This window comes from Trachurus trachurus (assembly GCF_905171665.1).
Source record: "Trachurus trachurus genome assembly, chromosome: 13".
Lineage (NCBI taxonomy): Eukaryota > Metazoa > Chordata > Actinopteri > Carangiformes > Carangidae > Trachurus > Trachurus trachurus.
The window spans coordinates 19,837,296-19,855,955 of NC_139892.1; the positions used below are offsets into that span (position 1 = coordinate 19,837,296).

General features: G+C 40.0%; 1 protein-coding gene across 2 annotated transcripts in view; it reads left to right on the forward strand.

The window, feature by feature from the left end:
- Nucleotides 1-1,778: 1,778 nt before the first annotated feature.
- The window catches only part of fam168a (family with sequence similarity 168 member A), a 34,150-nt gene continuing 17,268 nt past the window's right edge, over nt 1,779-18,660 (forward strand). The window contains exon 1 of one of the 2 annotated variants that reach the window (XM_083984776.1): nt 1,779-1,931. The gene's annotated coding sequence lies outside the window, so the exon portion shown is untranslated. The remainder of the gene's footprint in view (nt 1,932-18,660) is intronic. The other variant, XM_083984775.1, reaches the window with a different exon arrangement.

Genomic DNA, 18,660 nt, shown 5'->3' on the forward strand with positions numbered 1-18,660 from the left:
GCACAAGCATATTACTGAGAACAATTTAAGAAAAGAGCTTGGCTTGTGTTTATCACATTAAGCACCATCACACATTTACTCAGATCTAAATAACAAGATGTAAGACACTACCTTTGATGATGTATCGCTATTAAAAGTCAACGGTATACTAATGTAGGAATTAAAATATAGCCTACCGGTATGGTCTGAGGCAGGACAAGCACTACTCACAGTGTCAGCACCTCGGACAGCTCTCTCTCTCTCTCGTTCTCTCTCATGCCATTCCAACTTCCGGAAACCTGAAATCACGCGAGGATTCGGACAGCTTTTTGTCTGTCACGGTTAAAAATGTTGCTAACATCATCTTTGAGAAAAGTACAGCGCTTTGCTAACGGTGATTCTATAATGTTCCCCTTTATAAACCCGCACCAGTTGTGTGCATGTGTGTAGTTCTTTGTTTGCGGTGGTTGCTGGCGCAATGACAGCTGGGAATTGTAGTTCTCGCTCAATTCTCAAAACCCTCACGTCTACGGGCTAGTTGTCAGGCGTTACAAATTATCTTTAACAGTTGCAACATAGCCTACTGTATATTAATGCAGGGTGGATGGATAGGTGGAATATGTTGTTAACTATGTTGTTTACGTCCTGGTTTGCTGGCTGTAACTGTTTGCATTAGTTATCCAGGCAGCCATGGCGTTATTTATTTATTTATTTAACATAATACGCAAATAAAACTACAGACTCAATCATATTCATTGGGCATGTAGGCTAGATAAATTCAAACCAGCCCAAAGTTCTGCAATAGTCTCTCCATGGTTAATGTTCAGTTTGTTTGACATTTCGTTGGCTATACATTTTTGAAATGTATTTTTAATAATTTTAATAATGATTAGTTTCTCTCATTGTGTGTGTGTCTCTCTCTTTCTCTCTCTCTTTGTGTGTGTGTGTGTGTGTGTTAACAGCCATGGGGCTCAATAGGCCGTGTCCTCGGGAAATTTAGGCATGCTGTGCAATACATTTCCTCACCACAGGATGGCGCTGCCTTGCTGGGAAGAAAGATTTGTGGACAGTGGTGGACGTGCTTATGCATTAGGCAAAAACACTGAATCTGAACCAGTGAAAGTAAAGCCTCCAGTTGTGTTGCAGTACCGTTTCACCACCACAGTGCTACTGCTGCTGCTGACCAAACACTATCCTGGCTGGAAATGTTGATTACAAAGGAGGATGCATAACAGCAGGCAAACACTCACTAATACCACTACAGTGTGTCTTCCTCCTAGTAGCAAGCCTACTGAAGATAATGATCTGTAAACTAACACGACATACTACCACTCAACTAGCCTATCATCAACACAACCCATGCAGTCAATCGGGGATAAAGTGCACAAAACACAGTAAAGAACAAAGAAGCAACAATGGCATATAAATATATTATAAAATAAGACTTCTTCTTTTATTTCCACAGACGTCTAAGCTGCGGTAGTTGTCTATATTTACACTGACCATCAAGGCTTCATTGTTGAGAGAATGAGTAGCCTAGAGATCCTGCAATATAAGTGAAAACAAAAACTAAGGTCATTCTCTCAGTCATTTAAGAACCGTTAGTGATTCATTATTATTATTACTACTATAATTATTATCATTTCTACTACAGTGTAGGCTATGTTATCTATGGAGCGGGCCCCCTTCTCTCTTCTGCATCCCTGCATCCCTCCCTCCCTTTCCCTCTCGCTCTCCCTCCCTCCCGGCAGTGCATCCCCATCCCCCACACGGTGGCCGTCTCTTCGGGTGAAAGCTGTCTTCCCAGCGCCACTGGCCCGACAAAACGCTACTGTAGCAGCAGAGCCAGTCCGCACCGACCTGAGCAGAGCAGAGCAGACAACACGGGAGAGAGAGCACGTACACACACGGGGAATCTCTTTTTTATTGTATTGTCCGACCGAGTGGCTTTGGTGAGTCTCATCCGTTGTTTTATTATGGAGGGCAGGGATGTCCATGTGTCGACTTTTAGTACTTGTTCCTTTTTTTCTGTCTTTTTTTCCTCCTCCGTATCCCTTCAATTGTCCTCCGTGGTGCTGGCTACAGTGGGGAACTAGCGGGCTAAGCTAACGGAGCTAGCTCAAATAGCGGAATCAAACTGAAACTAACCGTTCGGTTGCTATGGCCTTTACCGTGAGTGGTTTGCAGCCAAGTGGTTTAAAAAATATAGCCCCGGTTGTGATCTCTCTATTAACGTTTTTTTTTTATTCTCATTTGCTAATGTTGCCCCAGCTAGCTCGCTAATTAGCTATTTGAGCAGCGTGTGTGTGTGTGTGTGTTGGGGGATGCGGGGATGCTACGGCGGGTTAGCGGTTGTTGTCTTTTCAGGCTAGCAACCGAGCTAAGCTAACGTTAGTATTAGTAGTATGTGACCCACACAGATTTCTACACGGGGTGCTTCGGGAATGGTTGAACAGCCATGCTAACTGTAGCTAATCTAGTGATAATTGGCAAGATGGCATCTCGGAGTTGTTATCTAGAAATCGGTGGATTTTCAAAATGGTGTCTTAAGCTTGTTTGAGTGTGACCATTTTTGTCCAACCATGGCTGTTTTGGCGTTGCTGGATCTCCGTGGAATGCAGTGCACCGACAGTGCATGCCATACTCTTGATGGACATAACTATATATTTACTACTGATGTTATGGTTAATACTAATACTGCCGAACTATGCTGAGTCCTCCAGGCTAGAGCTACTGTTATGAACAAAACAACCGTTTTTGGAGTGGAACTAATTTGTTTTTAACTGAGTTTTGTAATGCATCTGCGTCGCATTTAATAAATGTCATATAGGCTACTGCTCCAAAATGGGGGATGACGTTTATTCTGCTCATGTAAACATTTGCAAATTGAATTTAAGTGGTTAACTATATCAATGACCATCACTTAATCTTAAATTCACAACAAACGTATAGTTTCACAAAAGGTTCAGTTTCAGTTACAGAAGGATCACAGCTCCTACTAAAAGGACATTGTTAATGCTAAAGTGCACAGAGACTAAACTTGTGTGGTTAATTTAGAGGCTGGATTTACATCTGATGGTAACTTTCATCATTAAGTCTGTAAGAAAATGGTTAATAAGTCCACCTTAAGAGCCCACAGTGAGGTTTTCAAATGACGATATGTTTTGCGCAATCAGCTCCAGCTGCCCCAAAAGATATTTCTTGTGAAATAAAAGAGGAAAGCAGCAATGGTTGGTAAACAAATTGGTTATCAAAATATATCTTGAATAATTTTCTGTCATTTTATTTCAACATCAGAGAGGATGCAGCAGTGACAGGGAAGAGCGCTGTACTATCTTACTGTCATAATACAGGGAGCTAATTGCAGCCTTACATAGTGCCGAAGAGACAAGATTACAGACTATGCTAAAGGCATATTTTCTTCTTTTCTCCTATGACTAGTCTTATCAATGAAATGAATTCTCTTTGCGATCATCTTTTTTGGGTTGGGGGATTACCTGCTTTAGTCATTGACTACCAATCCCATTTAATTCAAGATGCCTTATCAGTCTAAAGGGATTTGAGATATGACTGTTCTTGGCCCTCAGCAGAGCAATGCAGTGTAAGCAAACTGTATACAGTTCAACTATTATTCTTCAGGGACTGGAAGTAGTGCACAGCTCCATATATGGTACACATTCATTGTATCCTAATATTTTACTTAAAATTATGCTAAAATAAGTTACTAGTTAATAGTTTTTATTGTTTGTTTTACTAGTAAATATCAGAACTTTTCTCTTTTCCAGGCATAAAAACGTAAGACTCATATTGATTGTACTGAAATAGCTAAACAATCTTAATTACGCCTGTGTGCATTGTTTGTCAGACTATCACAAAATCAAGAAGCATGTGAGAGAATTGCATCCCGTAAATGAAGGCATGTTAAAGACAGGGACAGTGCTCAACCTTGGAATCCACTCAAAAATTAGCATTCGTATTTTTTCTTGTATTTTAAGTGAGAAGAGAGATAGTCATCCTTGTAAGAATAAAAATTAAAAAATAAAGAAATTAGTCATGCTGAACAGGGCTAAATGTCTGCCAAGGTGTTTGCTAGCTTAATTTAATCCTCAGTCTAAGGTGACCCCTGTTTACCATGCTACATGAAAGGGGGCGGGCAGTCTGGGTTTGGCATACGTTGAGCGCAGAATTGTGTATGAATGGTGGGCTGCACAATGCAACCATAAAACTGTCATGCTATTGAAAGCTGGAGTCACTTAATGTTACGAAACTGACTCGGTGGTTCTATAACAGACTGTTGTCTTTCCAGCACTTCATTCCCATGTGGTTTTGAACCACTTAATGAGTTGCTCATCACAAATCAGTGAACAAAATGCACACGGACAAGGGTTTCCAGATTCACCCTCCCCTCTTTTACGTTGTCCATCAATTAGTCCCTTCACTTTGATGACCAAAATGTTTTTTTTTTGTCGAGGATAGCAAATGCGAACATCTGTGTGGATGGACTAGCTGTAAAGTCGGTGATTAACAATGAGGTTGCCACATTTGAAGGTTAATACTCCTGTAACCCTTTTTGTATTGTACATTGAAGATTAAACCTGCGGTTGTTCTCAAAATTTGCTCGATGAATAGCCAACATTATTAATACAGTAATAGAGTTATTGCAGGTCTCAGCTAATTGATTATTTTAGCATATTGATGTTGATTTTGCCATTTATTGCTATTCTTAAAAGAATCCATTGAAAATGTGAATAACATCATTACTGATGGATAGGAATGTCACAACACCAGAACTTTACCAGCAGTAATAATATTCCTCGATTCTTGATAGAAGATTAAATACCACAGCAAAAGAAAGGCTGCTACCTACATAACAACACTTTCACACTGTGTGGTCAGTGTGCCGGCAGTAGTTTAAATCGACTAACAGGATGACAGACCCATGGTGTGAAAACACCGATTTAAAAAAAAGTTGCCTTGCAACATTATCCAAAACAAGATAATGATAAGCTTTGTGAATGTTTATTTAGAGCATTGCTTTTACCAAAAGTTACTGCAGACCTTTTGCTGCACTCACTTGAGTAGTGTAGGAAACAAGCAGTCAAGCACCATCACAATTTTCAGAATTTTGGCCCATTTGTTTCCAAAGTATCGATTCTTCCCTACTGCTAGATCAGGCATTCAAAACCATGATGAGTAGCGATTCTGGTTCTTTTTTTCCTGCTAAAAGCTAAAGAAATACAGTATGTATTACATGGTGTAAAAATAGCCTACAAACCCATATTGGTTTGGACTGACATTTAACCAGGTTACAGTCAGTCTACAGTCTGCTGAAAACTGGCTTTCTTGATGGTTCCATGAAGCAGAAACATGTTTTTTTTCAGAAACTTGATTTCCCTAGGTAGATTTCCCCTGGCAAAGACCGACTTCTTCCATCTCTGAACAAGTACAAGTACAGATTATTGATTGGCATTTTCTTGGTACACCATTAGTTGTTGATTGTTGATCTTTGGTGTGTGTGTGTGTGCATGCCTGTCTTTGTGCATCTATACAGGTGGGAGTCACTGGGAATAAAAAATGAGGATAAAGGGCTAAACTGATTACTTAAGGCAGTGTTTTAATACATTCAGCCGTCAGTCATGATGGGAGTCCTGTGACTGTACAGTGCAGCCCAAAAGTCTGAGACCGCTTTCCCATTCAGTAGGCATGGAACACAAGATGTTGCCGCTGCATTAGTGATACCTACAGTATAGTCACAACCAGTGGTATTTTCTAATGCTGTATTGTGGTAGTAGTGTTTTAATTGAAAATATAGTGTACATGATTATTTACAATTTAGGAATAATACTGTGCCTTCCTTGAAACAAGCCATTAGGCCGTCTGTAACTTTGTGATGTCACAATGAAGCAAGCCCAACCCACCCACTCACCCAGTGTGAAATCTACTAACTGCTACAATCAAAATGGTCACTGACCTGTCGTTACTAGAGCTCCAGAAAGAGCATGTAAAACTAATAGTAATTTGAATGTAAGCCACTAGGCCTGTAGCCAATATCCGAGTACTCGCTCAGCTTGGGTGGCACCCGATTGCCATTTCAGTACTCATTGCGATAAACACAAAGCTGGAAAATCCCTCACCGATCGTCATCCATCCGTCATTGACAGTCATCCTTCATTAAAGAAAGAAACCAAAAAAACAAAACATACGTACACTCACAATTTGCTTCACGTTCCACTCTGTTGTTTGTGGTCATTCATCCACAACTAAGCAACTCTCTGGACTGGATCACTTGCTGACTGGACTGGACTGACATACTGATGGTATGATAATGATAGTGTGAGTGCAGAGAAATTATTTTACTTTACAGTTTTTTGTTCTTTTTTTACTATTTATTTTTGAGGCTAGAGATTTTTTTTCCATTTTGTGAGCTGAACTGAACTTTGACTAATAAAAACGAAAAGATAAAAATTACAAAGGAAAACCCAAATTGGAATTTCGGGAATTTTTGTTTTGTGTCTTGGGAATATTTTTGTTTTTGCTTTTATTTTTGAAGTTAACTCTTTCACTGCCAAAGACGAGTTATCTCGTCTTAGCGAATCCAAGCGTAGTCTGCCAAAGACGAGATAACTCGTCTTAGTGTTTTTTTAATGGCAACGCCATGTTGAATGTCTTGCCCTACTCCTCTGTGAAGATCAGACTTGTATCATCAAAATAAACTGCAGAAAAACACATTTGGATTGAGAAATATAAAAAATATAGCGTGTTTCCCCCCCCTCACGGAGCGGAGCGGGTGTCTGACTGCAGCGGCGCCGCTCGGTGACTCTGGCCGCCGGTGAGAGCTTCGGGGGCGGCGGCGGGGCTCATGGCGGCTCGGCAGCTCATCGAAGCTCCGTGCAGCTCCGTGATACAAAGCACAAACGTTAGTAACAACAACCCCGTTGATCGCTCGTCGTTAGTCGTCAAGAGCGTTTGGAAAGTCGCCAGATTTTGCGAGAAATCACTCGGATAGCAGCTTGAAAATCCCGCGATCTAGTGTGGATGAGGAGCGGACGGCGCCGCGGCGAACGTGGCGAGAGCTAAACGGAGCTAAAGATGGTGGGAGTGTCTGTTGTGAGCAGACTGTCTGTGGCTGTGGGTTCAGGGGGCACGTCAGCCAGAGCTGTAGGCTGTGTGTGTGTGTGTGTGTGTGTGTGTGTGAGACAGAGAGAGTGAGTGAGACCGCTGCCTGCTGACCAGAGGAAGCTGGATCTGATCTAAAGCGCCGTGTTTCGGCTACAAAAACCTGTCGAACTGATCCGCGCACACACACACACACACAGACACACACGCACGCACACACACACACACACGTACATGCACACGCACACGTCACGTACGCACACACACTAAAAAAAAGGAAAGAAAAAGTTGTAACTCAAAGAAAAGAAAGAAAAAAGGCTGCAGTAGTGTGTGTCAGTAGCTAAATGTTTTGTCTGTTGTCATCAAAAGTCATTTGTCAGTGTTGATTTAGTTGTTGTTTACAAGAGAACAACTGTGCAGATGCTGAGGCATCACTAAAGCAAAATATAAAGGAGCCAATTGTACTGGTTCACCTGAAAATGACACCCGACACAAAAACCTCTTTTTCTCAAGATTTTGGTGCCAAAATGGCATTTTGGGCTAAACTAACCTATATTCAACTGCCAATTTCACAAGACTGGAACAAGATAGAAACAAACAGGTTTTTTTGCTGGAAAGTAGAGACCCTCATCTTTCCTTTGATGGGTTGAATGTGTATGTAGTAACAGTACATAATATATGGTCGGTCTACGGAAATCAGTCAAAAAGCTGGAAAATGCCTGGCAAGCTGGAGGAAGCTGCTGTGAGAATGGCTGGCAGTCAAAGAGTTAAAATGTTTTTTGTTCTTTGTGGAGCTTTAATTGTTGTTCACTGTGCGTCCTTTGTGTTAGTTTGACATGACAGGTCTTGAACCTGGCTACTGTCATACAATGTTTTTATGATGCTACAGAAAACAACAAAGTTGCAGCACACATCTTGGATCAATGGCATTACTGCAAAAGGTAATGCAAATGAACATTAGTCTTTTGTTTACCAGTATGAAATTTGGACACTTTTATTCTCCACACCCAGAACCTGCTGTATCTAATCAAAGTCTAGGTTACACCAGGGATTTTATTTGTATTGGCTCTTTTTATGGTTGACATTTTGACATAAGCCAGTAGTAAAACACAATTTAAGAATGATTACAATATTTCTTGTAGTTTTTAAAGCCCCTACAAGGAACTTTTAACTATGCAAAAGTCTCTAGTTTCTGCTGATGTCGCTATGTGACCTGCAACAGCAAGAGCCCATCGGTGTGAAGATTAGCTTAGCTATTTCTAAATAGTGAAACCAAGAGGCAGTAGTCGGGTCGGACCAAGGACAAAATAATTCATGGCACTTGGACCGGAGACGGCATGCGTGACAGGGCTCAAGACCTCAAGTCCTCCTGTGGACGTACGTAAAATATGTATAGGATGATAATTAATAACCACCACGGCACAGTTGGGACAATGTTTTTTTTCTTTTCTCTGAAAATGCGCTCATTGTTGCTACACAAACGGTACACAACTTCTGGCAGCAGGAGACTCCTGCAAACTACCGTGTCGTGCCACAGCTGCAGCCACGGACTGAGAAGCTCCTCCGCCAGTAGCCGAGGCAGGCGGGGCAGCTAGGTCTCACTAACCTCAGCTGTCCTGGTGCTCCACAAACCGAGCCTCGGTTCTCCTCTTTGGCCCCGAGTTGCAAACACCCGGTGTGTAAAAGCGAGGCGGCTGTTCTTAAGTATTTTAAATACATTTCCAAGGTTATTTGCCTAAAACTGCTTACAAAAAAGTTAGTCTGGAGCCCTGACGCACGAGCCAGATAAGCGTCTTTACGACAATACGCGCTAGAGCTCATGGGAAATGCAGTCTTCATTCCGACAAAATGCTACTGCTTTTGGCCAAAGGGGGCTGCCAAAATCAAGAAAAACTGAAAGTTCCTTGTAGGGGCTTTAAGTTTCAGGTTGTGGGATTGTGCATGGTGGTTCACTGACACACTGTTGTGTCTTAATAGGCTTTATGCACAGCTCCACTACTTCCTGAACTTTAGCCAGCTCCTTTATTTCCTGTCTTACCATTATTGAACAACATTTTGCTGTTTTAAGATCAGGAAGTAGTGGAGCTGTGCATAAAGCCAATTGAGACTTATTGAAACTGATAATGCCTTTGCTTTTCCTACTATGGCTAGTTGTTGTACCATAGTAATACTAGTATAATAATTATTTATTAGTTAGGCTGCTATTGCTATTTTGCCAAACAGAGGAACAAACACTCCCAAAATAAAATTAAATGAAAAACAGACTTGCTGTACATTCTAGTTTAAGTTGGATTGGCATTTGGCAAATAGTTGGCGACTTGCTCATCCATCAGAGAAGACAGCAGTCACTAGGTGGGTTTCCTTCCACCTGTTGTTTTTTTAAAACATTTTCAACTCCCGGAAATTCAAAACAATTTTTGAAATTGTGTAAAAACATGAAGCATGTGACTAAACAGACAAAAATAGCGGAGGACAAATACAGATCTGTGAAGGACAATGTGGAGTTTGTAACATTCTCAAAGAGTGTATGAAACAAACATAACCTTCACTGTTGAAGGTTTGACTGTGAAATTATGTCTTAATTCCCACTACTTGCTGATTATCTTGATAAACAAAGGCTTATTTGCTTTTCCATAAGTGAAAGGCAAATGATTCACATGTTTGACGATATCCCCACAAATATAGGAACAAATTCAGTATATTTGTTAAGTCAGTGTCATTAATCAGTGTACTTAAAAGCCCTGCTCATTAATCATGGTGATTGTTGCAAAGATGGAAAATCCTCCTCTGTATTTGCTATGTCCCACCTTCACCATGGGCAAAATGCCTGTCTGCTGTTAATAAAGCCTTGTGGTATTGATTGTTATCATGGGTTTAACTTCCCAGACCTAGGTCATAAAGCTGTCTGCCCTCTTTTTGTGTGTGTGTTTGTGTATGTGAGTGATGGCGAGAGAGAGTGCAGGTGCAGGTGTGTTCACTTCAGCATTTCCTATATGTGCCTTTACCATGCTAATTACAAGAGCAAATTTTCAGTATATTTGTTTTAAAGTAAAAGCTTATTCATATGTTAAGTTGTTATCCCCAATTAACTGCAAGCTCATGGCCTTCATTAATGACATGGGTAACTAATAAATATTTTTTCCCAAACAATGTTAAAATGTTTAAATGGCTATTAAAATTCAAAACCCAACTCATTAACAATTTTGGCCTCGCCCCATAGCTCATTATTTCCTTTCCTTACTTTGTAATTTGAGTAACTAATTAATGGTAGCCAATAATTTGGAGCACTTTACTTGTATGCTTTCAGTGGGTTTGCTTTGTAGTTTTGCACCCCTGTCTGTTGTAATAACCTTCAGTATGCAACAAATATGATTCTTGATTTAAATTGATTTTTGACCCCCTGCTAAAAATTTATCTGCAAATGACAATTAGAAAAGTTTTAACTTTATTTTGTGTGGATTTTCCCCTCTGGGAGTGCAATCAGAAACAGAGAGATGGATTCTTTTGTGTCATGCGTGAATATGACCGAATCTGTTTTTCTTAAGTAGTTTCATGTGGCTTTATTCACTTGCAGCTGTATAAGACTGAGAGAACCAGTCTTTTGCATATTGATGGCATTTGTATCTGGTCAAGCAATATCCACATATGGACTACGTTGTTCCCTCTATATGCAGCTCCACCACTACTGGAATTTGTGTTGGTTTATTAATACAATGAAACACAACCTCTGCTACATGTGCTTTCTACATTTTGTGCCGCTGACTGTGGCTGGCGTGAAACAAAGAGGACCCTACTCCCAAGAACGCAATGTACAGTAACCGTTCAGCAGAGAAAGATGAAGTAGACCTACCTGACAGCCCTGTGAAGTAATTTACTTGGCTACTATATTGGCAAAGGATGTAAAAAATATAAGATGATAATAACTCCGTATTTTTATTAAAGTGATTGTTTCCAAGTATCTATGGCAAATTAACAAGTCAAGCTAAATGGTTTCTAATTAGACCCTACATGTTAGCACAATGCACTGCTGTAATACCTGCACATTTTGTGTTAATTAGTCACATAGGGCATCTAATTATATGACGTTTTCACTGCCTCTCTGTGAGGGTGAAACCAGATGTAATCAGGATATTAATGAAATGGCTTTAATTTGTTTGTGCAAACAAAATGAAACTCAGTGCTTAAAGCATTGTGCACCTGCTCATCCTAAATCTTTATATTTGAAGCACTGGCCGTTTTTTCGTCAGCGCCATATTAACATTCAAGTGATTCCACGGTCCTCTCAATCATTTGTACATTCTTTGTTCAGACAGTCACTTTATCTTTTTCTATTTGCCTTCAATAAAAATTATAATTTTCTTTGTTGAGGCATTTTATTCTTAGACATTTATTTCTACAGCTATCTGGGCCCCCAGAGCCCGTCAAAAGCTGCTGGTAAATTAGGTAACCTGACTGGACAAAGTTGAATAATTGTAACTCTAATGATTCTGGGGTCACTCTAAGCCATTGCTCCACCTGCATGTATAAATATGGCTGTGCACACAACTTCACTGCCGAAAACAATTACAGACCTGCCAACCTGTACGCATTTTGCGTAGCAGGTACGCAATTTGACATCAAAATACGCTGGCACGCTCCGCCTCGTTAAAGTACTCAAAAAGCTGCAGACATCTGTGCTGTTCCTCGTACGCTTGTACGATTCTATGTTCTAAAGTACGCATATTGTTTGATCTCGTATTTCGCCAATTTTCAATCAAGTTGTCACCAGCCTTGTTGTCACTGCTCCGGTGCCACACAGATCTGCGCGTAAGCGGTGTGCTTTCGGCCAATCAGAATGCATTGTCACTGCTGACTTCCAAGCAGCTGTTGTTGTTGATGTTTAGCGCTACATGGAGCAACAACAGTCGCTGCAGCTTCTACTGAGAGCTGGGGTGAAACAGACGCGGCGGGGAATATCGCTACATTTTTATTTTTTTAAGACGTTAGTTTAGGCGGCAGCTCTTTCTTGTTAAGGCGGCCGCCTTAACAGGAAAGCGCTGTGGGAAACCCTGATGTTGGTCTTCAACTAAACAAGTTGGAATTAACTGTCAACATGTTTTCAAGGGCCCTTAAAAGTCATTTGCTTGACACTGATGGATTATTAACTGAGCTCAACAAGGGTTCTTTCATGATGGCTCTTTTTGAGTAAATGTTGGCATGGTGCTATAGATGTCTCTTGGCAATATTTCCTCTTCTTTTGTCATCCATGTAACAATTTCCTTGTCTTGTGTGTAACGTTAAGAGCCTTACTTACAACCAGCATGGCTGTAGACTTCTAGGCTTGTTTCCAGTATCATTCAGTCCTAGTATTAGTGTTGTAATTCCCTCGTCGCGGTGTGAACTCATTACAAGCCATATTAAGAAACTTAGACAGAAGCCTCTAATTAACACCTTTTAAAAAGACTCTTTGTTGAGGACAACTTTTTCACTATTGTCTCTATTCCTTTAATCTCAGTGACGGTAATGCTGATAACTAAATACACCTGTTGGTAAATTTGGCTCAGTTCTGTGGGGGTTTCTTCCTGTTAAAAGGGTGTTTTTCATCCAAGCTGTCACCAGGTGCGTGTGTCTTATAAAAAAGCATGGTTTTTACCCTACTAAGTGCCTTGAGATAATGTATACCTCCATTTAGCACTTCAAATAAAATTTAGTTTTGGATTTCTCACTATCAAACCATTTCAAATTGTTATTTCATTGTAATTAAAAGCTGTGATATGATTAAAATAATCATTGAACCAACAAAAAGGTAGAGTTTTGCTGTCCAATGAGTCTAACAGTGACTTTCATTATGTGGGGCCTCTAAATGTGTGTTACTAAGCAGGAACGACAGCACCGGAAGAAATCTCCATAAACGGATAATGTTGAAGGGTATTTCTTTCACGGTATAGGCACTCCATGTATGAAAAACATTTCCATTTTCAGTGGACTGGCACAATATTGTCACATAATCCAGGGATGCAGACCCATGAGGTGTGTGACTGATGAAATGATTTTGGAAAGGAGAATAGAGGAGTAGGAAGTCAGCTCAGAGAAAAGGGGAGATGCTGTCCCAAAGTGTATAGTGCTGTCCTAGATCTAAAATAGCCCAGAGCTGTTTGAAGCTCATTGCTATGGGGCAGAACTGATTGTGTGGAAGGCAGGGGTGGGGGTTCTTATTCCATCATACCGGCTTTCAATATTGTCGTAGGATGGATGTGACCCTGGACTTGTTATAAATTTGGATGTTGGCTGGCTCTGTTTGCAAGAAAAGGCACTGTTAGCCTGTCATTCTGTAGGTAGGATTTCTGCTGGAAAGTGATGAGGTAATGGGGTCCTTCTTTAGCCCAAGATTTTCTGACATTCTGGTTATTTCGTAAAAACAAAATAAAAAAATTTTTGGTGGCCCAATTGAGGTGGTTTAGCTGGACTAAGGTGATGTCACAAACATCTGACAACCAATCGGATATTAACAAATGAAATCAGGTAATGGATGTTGGATCACCAACACAGTCCAAAGGAAAGAGATTAGTTGAGTTGTTGTATGTCAAAATTTTAATATTATAACATTTTTACTTAAATTGTCACTTTGTTAACTATGAATATTTTGTAATTCACAGAAATAGAAGTGCACAGTTCTTCACTTTCCCTTTGTTTTGCGGTATCATTGTGCTCTTGAAGTGTCTGAAAGGCCTATATCATATTATAGTATTTTCTATCATCACATTCTTCATCTTTTAAATTCTTTCCCTGAGATTTAAACTTACCACATTCACAAGGCGCGTGCGTCTACTACCTGATCTCCGTGCTGGTGATCATGTTTTGAACTATCAACCCTGTAAAACTACTCTTGTCCATTCAGAATAAAAATATAAAGCTGGTAATGCGCATAATGGTTCAACTTTTAAAAAAATAAATCAGCGTTCTGCGGCTTTAATACAGATTTGTTGTTGATGGTCATGGTCAGTCATATAGTATAGTAGGTCTGCCAATCTGACCTATTATCAGTCAACTGCTAATTCTTAACTATCAAATCACCTTTTAAGTGTTTGGTCTATAATAAAATGTTAGAAAACAATGAATCATAATTCATTTCAGCTGTACAGTACAATCAACCTATAGAATTGAACAGCAAAAACAAATACGAAGAGATCTTCCTAATGCAGTAGGCTATATGACTCATTGTCTAGGTAGTTATTTTGAAATTACAATTGACGCACCTCTTAACACTCAGCAGTTTATTGTCTTTCGGTTTTCCTTTCTGTTTCCTTCTCATGTGACCCAAGTGAAATGCTTTAGTCCTGGAGGATTTAAAAGAAAAAAGCTGCTCAGTTCTATTCTCTCCTGTGCTGAAGTGTGATAACGCCCACCGGTTTTGATTTGTAGCTTAAAGAGTAGATGCCTGGTGAGGTATTATGTGGGAGGATAGAGTCGGTGTGGGGGTTGTGTTGTTTTGTACATGTTCTCGTGTGTGTGTGTGTGTGTGATTTATTCTTTCACAATCCTTCCCTCCTCCCTCATTATTGCCTCTTCTGCTCCCCCTAGGCTGCAGAAATCTTTCATGTATGGGAGATTGAAATGGAATCAGCATTATTGTATTGAACATATTTATATCAACATATGGAAATGAAATTTGTGGTCATGAACTCTGAAGATCTGAACTAATGTAAGACTTCAATGTTGCATCATTGTAATCGCACAAAAAATACCCCATTGCACTAAAAAAAGCCCCATCTCTGTTAGCATGCAGTATAGAAGGCTATGTCTTTGTACCGGGTTTCCATGGAGTTTTTCCTCAGTCGATGTGAGGGTCTAAGGACAGAGGATGTTGTTACGATGCGATGTAAAGCCCTTTAAGACAAACTGTTTGTAAAACTGGCTATACAAATAAAATTGCCTTGCCTTGCCTTGCCTTACCGTGGCCTTGAGGCTATAGCTTAAGACTTCAGCTCAGAATGAAGTCCCTCTAATAGAGTTTAAGCTTAACAAAGTCCTGAAAATTAACTCGGGTTAAGCAAGAGAGTAGTAAGGTCTCCTTAATAATGTCAGTCAGTGGTGAATGAATCCCTGCTCTGTGTGTGTTCTTGTGTCAAACGCAGAGTGAGCTCCCAATACTAGTACTGATAGTATTTGGGGTAGCGGTAACGAAATGAATTGTGATTGTTGCCCAAAAAATAATTAGCACCTGCTTTGTTTTTTTGTTTTTTTTAACATTTAAGATGGTAAACTCTTATCTTAAAGGTGAGGGTTAGGTTTTTTTTTTACATTTTGATGTTAAACTAGAAATTTGAATGTCAACTTTGGGTCTCATTAACAATTTGGATTTGACATCTATAGACAAAGTACTTCCTAAATTGATCAAGAAAAATAACTGGTAAATAAATCCACAATGAAAATAATTTGTAGTTGCAGCCTTAGGTGTAGTGTATTCAGTTCTCTGTAAGGAGTGGGTTTTATTACTGACTGCTGGGACAAAATAGTTCATCTTTATGAGAATGAAGGTTGGGGTGTCTTGACTTTTTCCCGTGTGGAGAATTTTGATAGAAAACTCTCATTTAGTATTTGATCAGTGGTTTAGTAATGAGGTTTTCTACAAAATGCGCTACAATACTCAAATCAAAATTCCACACATCATCCACTAGACGGCACACAACACTTTTTGGTTGTTGTGTAGCAATGTCAGTTTTCAGTGGAAATCCAATTTGCTGATAAATGTTTCTCATCATCACAGTGTCAGACAGGTTGCAGGGGGAAAAAAGGAAGTGAGATCCAGTTCCATGCTGGAGGACGGTAGTCTGCTATAGAGCCAAACATGGCCACTGCTTTGATTGCCATAACCTACAGAGAGGTGTAATAGCTGTCAGCAGATAAGTGAAAACGTTTCACATCACATGCCGTTTTATCATCACTGCCAGAGTCCCAGTAAGCAGCTGTCCCTTGACTGATGGAGGGGTGCGACACTGCTGCGAGCCCCGCTGTCTTTGAGTCCGTTGTGTTTGTATCACGGGGTGAAAAGACAGATAAATCAAGGCAGGGAGACTGTAATAAAGTCTCTGATCAGGTAGGCTATGTCTTGGTGATTTAAAAAAAACACACCAATTTTGTGTTTGGGGGGAAAAAAAGACTTTTGACTGTTAGGAATTAAGGAATTAAAAATGTGAGTTTTATAGATAAATTAATCAATAAAATAACCCACAGATCATGAAAAATAATTGTTGCAGAATCAGTAAAAGAATAGATTAATCATAAGTCACAAGTCCAGGCCCAAGCCCAGTATAGGAGAGTGTTGAAATCATCTGACTCCATTGTGAATGGTTTATAAATGTATTTCCAAAAATGGCAGGTTGTTCCTTATTTGGGGTAAAGTACAAATGCTTCCAGATCCTGGAGGAGATGTGTGAACTCCTCTGTCCTACAAATAAATTTACCATCTCTCCTTCTCTCTCTGTATGGTGAATATCCTCTAGAGAATGGTCTTTTATAATGAGAATAGTCTGTTGAACAGAAGGTCTTCTGGTTAGAAACAGGTTTTTTTTTTTAGTAATACAGAGCCTGAAGCACCCCCCACCCCCCATGAAAACAAAGGGAAGGGAGTTGTGCTCATCACATGTGTTTCTGTCATCCTCTGTTCCTCACACACACCTTCATTAGACACATTGTGGTGGCCGTCCTGTTCTCACCCATTTACTTTTCAACACCCCTGCCACACACACACACAGAGCTCAGACTGAAACGGATGAAAACGTGTCTGTCTCTATTCATTCACAGCTGTAATTGGGTATGTGTGTGTTTACAACATGAGACCTCAGGGTTACCGCAGCCACCTGTCTGTGTTAATGGCCATTGTTTCCTCACTCCACACATTTACAATTTAGCACTTAGGTTGTTCAAAAAACACCAGATAAAGATGTAAGATTAAATTTAATGTAACTTTGGTTTAATGAATTTGATGATCAGCAATTTGAAGTGATGTTCAGTCAGTTATCTTCATCAATAAAAAATTATCAAACAGTTAGCCAATAGCCATGCCCACCAACTGACTGTAGGGATGTGATGTTTAAGCTGTTTGACTGCCACAGTGATCCAAGCTTAGATATCTCACGCATTATTCGATGAATTACCTTCAAAGTTAATACAGACATTCGAGATTGGTCATTTGTTGTTTTGAGTGAATTGTCCTGACAACTATTGTATGAAATTTTATACTGTCATTAATGTTACCCTGAGGACAAATTGTGAAAAATTGTGTGATTACTTAAAAAAAAAAAAAAAGCTATCATTTACTTAGATAGTAGATGTGTATCTTAATCATGTTAGTGTCATCATTTTGACCATAATAGCATGCTAAAGTAATATACATGGCAGTAGGGTATAATGGCTATACATTTATACCTTGCATTAATATGTAACCGGAACCTTGATCCGTGCTCTGGAAAAGTAAAAAAAAAAATGTTGGCACAGTTTGATTTAAAAAAAAAAGCCCAGTGAGTTAAAAGTAGAGCTAAAAGTAGTAGCTGTAGCTCACAAGTCCCCCCCCACCCCCCCTCCCCCAAAAAATTGTTCCCCTGGACCTTGAACACACCATGTTTGAGACTCACTGACACTGCTGCCAGAGTGGGAAAACGAAAATACATTTCAAACCAGATGTAAATGCAAAGGTCGGCAGGTTGTATGTCATTATCCGGATAATGTAACCAGATACAGATGACATGTTAATACCAGTTAACAGTATTATGATCCATGCACAGATGCAGATCAGCTGTGGTGAAATTTAAAATCTTGCACTGTGAGCCTGCAAAATCAAGGATTATAATTTTAAGATATTCTTTTATGCAGCATTTGCAGTAATCTTTGGCTTTTGCTTTAATCTGGTTATAATCAAACTGTTGGTTTGCATGTAGCTAGGCCGATTAACTGAGGTGGAGAAATTTAATGATAAATTAATTGAAGGAGAACAGCAGAGAGAAATCAAAAGTGGGGGGGGCTAGAGGGGGGAAAAAAAACGGAGCAGTTGCGATAGATTAATGAATGAATGTACTGTGAGGTGTGCTCAGCCAATAGGTTAATCGATTCCCCTGGGACATTCCTTTGTTATGAGATATGAAGTTGAGCAATGGACCAGAGTTGACATATCACCACTCTTGATGTTTTGCGCACCCACAAACGCATACCGGTCCATCGTTTTTATTCATGTTTTGGGGCATATGTGTGTGTTTTTAAGAAATTTGTGCACGAAATGACTCAAAAGCAACTGCACCCACGTGTTGGTGCTCGCATTCAGCTGTCAAGTGTCTACGAGCGTTTGACGTCAGTGTTCCTGACGGCGCATCGAAATGCTTCCTTGCCTAATTTGAAATGTCACTCGGTGCCGTTCTGGCATCACCACGGTGCTGTGTATGCCCACTTGCCCAGGCATTATGACAGCCAGGCTGTAATCATGTAAAGAATTTAACCGGCTGCGAAGCCGATGCATCGGTTCAGATTTAAGATGGAATTTCATTTCTTTGCTAACAATCCAGTTCACAAATGTACATCGGTATAGGAAGCAGG